Consider the following 6,116-nt stretch of genomic DNA (forward strand, 5'->3'; position numbering starts at 1 on the left):
TTCAAAGGAAAGCAAATGGTAAAATTCTGAAAAAGATCAGGATTTCACACTGTATTTACAATGCAAACTCACATATCCCTTTTTTGAGTATGGATCCTTCAAAGACGGGAAGAGTGACACAATCCCAAGAGCATGAAACTCCTTGGTTGTTTTGGCTACTGCTCTCCTAAAATACATAAATATTGTTTGTGAAAAGATTCTTTCCTTCACTGAAAAAAAGAACATTTAGGTACCAGCATCAAGCTTCTTACCCTTCCTTTTCACGCATGTGAGCCACAATGATGTTCACCATTAATGGGCGAGTTGAATCTTTCAAACTCCCCGTGTCTTCATACTCCTTAATCACGGTCATCCCTGCTGGCTTTGAGCTCGGAATCTGCTCCACCACCTAATTGGAATAGATTTTTAAAAAGATCATAAGAATTAGCGACCAAAAGTACTGATCATTTCTTCAGGAAACATCAATCTGTCACAAAAAAATATCATTTAGGATGAGGCTTTCAAGATCTGTAGCCCCTGAGTTTAATCTGCATCCTAAGTTACGCTAACCAACTAGCAAACTGTCAAGTATGTAAATCACTACACTTACACTTCTTGCACGGGTGCTGTCCATATCAGGGTGAGCAAGTTGATATCCAGCATCACTTGTGTCGCTTCTTGGGCTGCTTAAGCTTGTGATGGACAGTGTATCTGTTAGACTGGAGGAGGAGGATCCTTCACCTGGCTGCAGAAGTGCCAAATCTGAGGATAAAAAACCCATCAGTGTATAAGGCATAAACCTGATCACCAAAATCAACATTACTACTTGCTATCAACAGAGAATAGTTACTTAGTATTTCATTCTGTACGTGATAACATTCCCTACCACATGGTTTGAGTGTTATATACTCGGCCAGGTCTGCACTGTCAGTGTTGTCCTTGAAAAGGTCTGGTGGTTGGAGGTCTGAAAAGCAGACATTTGGTTGTGCTTTTTTTAAATATCCAATTATTTTGATTAAAAAAATTAAACACTGACACATTTCTTTCAAAGGGAACATTTTTCTCAAGAATATCATCACTTCATAATGATAAAACAGAAACTGACACCACTTTACCATCATCAGTGCAGATGACGAAGCAGACATCTTTAACAGTCGCAAGCTCCCGAGAGACGTCCTCATCCACCTCTATTCCCTGGTCATCTGTGGTTTTCAGCATTGTCTCTTCTGGTATGAGAAATTTCTGATGAACTGAAGCATGACAAGCAACACTCCATGAACACATTGTCATTAAAGCCCCATGAATTACTCAATTCAAAATGAACCTAACTTACCCAAACTGATGAAATCGGAGAAGCTGATTTCATCAGTTTAACACATTTCCTTGTCCCTTTGTATTTCACCTTTATCAACATCTTGAGCACTTAAGGGAAAAAGGAGTTTTAATATAGACATTAATAGCAAAGAAAGGATTGTAACTGTAACAGTCTGTCTGTGTTGGGGCTGTTACGGTATATAATGCATTATTTTAATCATTTTTTAAGTAAAGGAGGCCCAGTGTGGTGTAGGCAAAAATTATATTTTGAGAGGGCCAATAAAAAATTGGGTGGGCTATCTTTTCCCATTTAAAAACATTTGCCAGTAGAAAAAAAGACACTGGCAGACTGAAGAACAGCAACATTTTGTGTAAAAAAATCTGCTTTTGCTCAGCATAGCCAATTTCCAGAGCTAGTAATCCAATGTCTGCACACAACAGCACTCTAAACCATGAACTCTTATCACTGGTGTTCTCCATTAGCTTAGTCTGCATTTAATCACATTATTTAGCACGACTAGCCGACCGTGTTTTCACCATTTGATTCACAATTACAGTACGTCACGGTCGCGTTGCTTGTCAAAGCTTTTCGTGGTAAATGTGAAGCGTTAATGTTACCTGTCAGGTTCCTCTCGTGAAGGCCCCGGTGTCCTGTCACGCAGCCTTCGAGCCGCGGCGTGTCCAGTCCGATGTTGTGACAGAAGTTCGTCTAAAAACGACACGCGCAGGAAATAAAAAATAAACAACCGAACGTGAAGCGAGCAAAACTACTTTTTAACGACACCAGACGGAATGACAAGAGCCAGTGTTCATTTAATACGTGAAATATGAGCACGACTGGAAGAAGCTCGCTTACCCAGTTGCCTCACTGATGACGTTCTGCAAGAGTTGGAAAATTGAAGTTCTTCCTTCCAAGTCACTTAGTCCTGGCCAGTATTCAGTTTGATATTACATAAATCGAAACATATCAACATTAAGAACGGTTTAAGAGGTACAATTGCTCACGTACCTGTCTCTGTATAAGTAGGAGCGAGAGAAACGTTGAATGAACTCTGGGGTGGAGGTGATTCACTGCCCTGAACACCCAGTGAATGTACGACTTTTCCCACACTGCTTCAGAGTATCAGTTAACACGAGCTGGAGTCTCAATGTGGGAATAAACTCCAAAATTTTTACTCCTTCACTGCTTTGTGTCAAACTCCAGATTTTTTCACTCAGAAATTTGCTGTGCATGCAGCCCCCTTGAAACATTACTATTTATGTCTTTAATGCACCAAAACCTTTATTTTTCTGGGGTTTTGAGTGGTTCTGGGTCATGAATCAAAATTTAAATTGGACAAAAATGTCATGCAGGGTCACTGGGGCCGCACGTTTCATGTTCTTGTAGGAATTTTTCAACAAGTCATCATTAATCAATCAGAAGGACCCACAGAGTATATGTATTGCGCTGTTCAAAATCCGGAGAGGACACCTTCCAGTTGGTTGAAAAGAATTTATTCAGATTAACAGGAAAGAATACAGAGCTCTGGAGATCGTCTTCCCCTATGCTGGAGTCAGCATACTCAGATGCGTCGTCCCTGGCGTTGGGGCAAGAAGTCCAACGATCTAACTATCTTCTCCAGTTTTTATGTGTTACAGGGAGGTGCTTATGTGATCGCTTCTGCGTGCAAGTGTGTATTTTTGATCTTCATGTGTGTTGCAGGATCTTCTGTCTGACCCCATGCCAGTCCCTTCTGGTCCATCGTGGCCTTGTTGTTGCAGCTGTGAAGATTAAAACCTCTTTCCGATTTACGGCCATGCTCTTATCTTTCACGGCCTCATCCCACCATGGAAATTCTTGTGGACTCTGTTCTGACTTAATTAGCTTGAGGGAGTGATGCTAGCATGAGCTACACTCCCGCTATTCCCTGTTGTGACCTTTTCACCTGTCCACTCTAAACAGTCTGGTCTGTGCTTCACTGCTGATAGGAAGTGTTTTTCTGTTGTCTTATATCTTGGAATGTCGATCTGTGTTGTCTCCAGTATTTATAAGTTCCTTCCTAGAGTCACAATGGCACCAACTAATCCTGGTGCTTTGGAGATTTGTGGGACCCCTCTGTAAAACACCTTTTACTACTACCAGATGTTCACGAGGTCAAATAAGGTGACTTGCAGCTAAGTCATCGATTCTGCCTGGGATGCATAAGCAGGAGATCCCGGTACCGCTACTAACACTAAAGAAGTACATTGATGAACTAAATACAGTGTTGGAACCTTTCCTACCTCTTTGGGAACTGCCACAGAAACATCTTTATTACAACTGCCTTGTGTGTCCTACACTCTATTTTAAGTGAATGTATGTATAAATTTAACTACAGTTTAAGCAAATATATATAAATTTGTCTACATTCTCAACAGATTAAAAGTGTAGAGTGTGTGACATGTGGTGTGTTTGTCAGGAGCTTTCAAGACCAAAGTTGTTGACACACAAAAGAAAGAAATATGTCAAAGTTTGTTCATTCTTATGAGATAAACTGAAAATTGGTTGCAGAGTGACGACAAAAATGGAGAAATCCTCCTCTTCATTCCTCAGTCAAAACCACTGACACACACACACACACACACACACAAATAGTTTGTGTGTGTGAGAATATAAAAAAAATCTACTGTGCATCAATGAAGATAAATTGTTGAATATCAATCCTCTACTCATGCTCATGGGAGTGTAGTTGTTGTGGCCGAGTGGTTAAGGCGATGGACTAGAAATCCATTGGGGTCTCCCCGTGCAGGTTTGAGTCCTGCCAACAATGTTAAACTGCTGTTCCAGAGGAGACAACATCTGCTCCTACTGTAGGTCCATGTGTTAAAGGTTTTCTTTCAAGGGCTGTAGCAGCTGATGATGAGGGAGAGAGAGAGGATTGGTAGCATGTTGTCTTGTCTCAACCATTCTGGTGTTGACCAAAATCTTTGTTGATACTCCAGTGGTGGTGAAGGTGAAGGAAATGTTCCAAGTGGGACGGTTCCATGTTCAACCAGTTTCATCTGGAACTGAGGTGGAGCTTAGGGTTAAGTAGGAATTGGTTTGGTTTAGTCCCTGGGAATGTCAGTTGGTGTGTGTGTGTGTGTGTGTGTGTGTGTGTGTGTGTGTGTGTGTGTGTGTGTGTGTGTGTGTGTGTGTGTGTGTGTGTGTGTGTGTGTTTACATGCAGACTTTCCCTTGTGACAGCTGATTTGGTTTGGAATCCATCTGAGGACATTTTGAGAAAATTCTATCATGTAGTTGTAGTTATTTTGATTTACAACACTGGAAAAAAAAATCACCTCCCCTCCAAAAACCCTCGTCTTCAACTTTGTACCCAGGTTGTCTCCTCATCAGGCACCACAGGATCCAGGAGGTTCAGTTAAAACAAGTCATTAGAGATTTAAAAAATGTCCATCAAACACAAAATAAGGCTTCAAATAGGTTTCCAATTTCATTTCATGTTGACACATTTTGTCCATTTGACATCAGGACTGATCCCAGATCATCTCAATGAGCTCATCCCAGCACCAGAGTACCGCCCAAGTTCATCAAGGACAGTAAACACGAGCAGGTCTAGATTCACCTCCATCTTTGGAGGTTGTTGAATTTCCTCCTGAGGACCGTCAGGCTGTTTCCTTACTTTGCTGTGACACAACAGCAGACAGCAACAAGGACTGCTGCAGTGCACTTGGTAAAATCACCATCTGTAGACTGGACCAATATGCTGATGTGATCCTTTGATTAGTTTAGGATCAGTCAGAGATCAAAGACTGAAGCAGGAGATCAATGCACAGAATTCAGAGATCAATGCACAGAATTCAGAGATCAAAGACAGAATTCAGAGACCAAAGACTCCTGGAGCGTTGCCCTCTCTTGTCTTTGGTCCTGGATGTTACTGAATGTTTTACACATTTCTTTTGAAGAAAAAACTTGCATGACATTTCAAGGAGTTTTTCCTGCCAATACAGGACAACACCCACTCACAAACCAGTGCTGGACAAGTTCCTTCAAAGCTGTAATGCCTTATTTCTTACTTGTTACTGTCATTTTAAAATAATTGGTTCCATCACGATTGTGTCTGCCAGTTCTTGGTGACTGTACAGGAGGTCTGTGGACCGCAGGGCCACAACAAGCCCATTTCCTCAACTCTCCATTGAGTACAGAGGTCCCCAAGTATGGACCAGTGAGGATAAATGTGATAGTGGAGTAGTCCTTTTGTTCTTCAACTTGTCCAACTTGATGGTGAGTCTCCCTTTATCAAGGATTACTGAATGCTTGTGTTATTCATGGCATTGTTAACACTTTATAAACCCTTCATTCAGAGCTGTAAAGAACCTTTAACTTCATATCCCAGACATCAAAGTGGGCCACTAACTGGTGAGAGGAAGCTATGCTATGCTGCTACATTCTGAAGAGGTAAAGTAGCAGGTTCTGAGAGTGATGGCTAACCTGGATGTGTTCATCTCCTACTTTAATATCAGCGTCCCAACTTGGAGCTCTGACCACCTCCAGCTTTTTGTTCCTGTTTCTGCTTCAGTCAACAGGGAACTCAAACCTGCAATAGAATTATCAACAACAATGGAATAGAAAACAGAGGAAGAAAAAATATCATAAACTTACAAAGCTGAGAAATGTTCATGAAGAATAAATGCACACATTATGATTGAGGCCAGAAAGTAAAACTCCACACCAAATGTATTTTGACATGTAGGGATAATGAACTTGAATGTGTTGAAATAGCAGATAAATGAATCCACTATCACACAACAAGATGATGACCCACTATCACCAGATGGCGTCACAGATCCTGATGCTCTGAGCAG

General features: G+C 41.2%; 1 non-coding gene across 1 annotated transcript; it reads left to right on the forward strand.

Moving 5' to 3' along the window:
- Positions 1 to 4,000: 4,000 nt before the first annotated feature.
- Positions 4,001 to 4,082, forward strand: trnas-aga (transfer RNA serine (anticodon AGA)). Its single transcript has one exon. It is a non-coding gene; the product is annotated as a tRNA-Ser (tRNA).
- Positions 4,083 to 6,116: the final 2,034 nt, after the last annotated feature.

The sequence above is a fragment of the Aulostomus chinensis genome, chromosome 4, assembly GCF_037954235.1.
Source record: "Aulostomus chinensis isolate RoL2024-O1b breed Wild chromosome 4, RoL_Achi_v1.0, whole genome shotgun sequence".
NCBI lineage: Eukaryota > Metazoa > Chordata > Actinopteri > Syngnathiformes > Aulostomidae > Aulostomus > Aulostomus chinensis.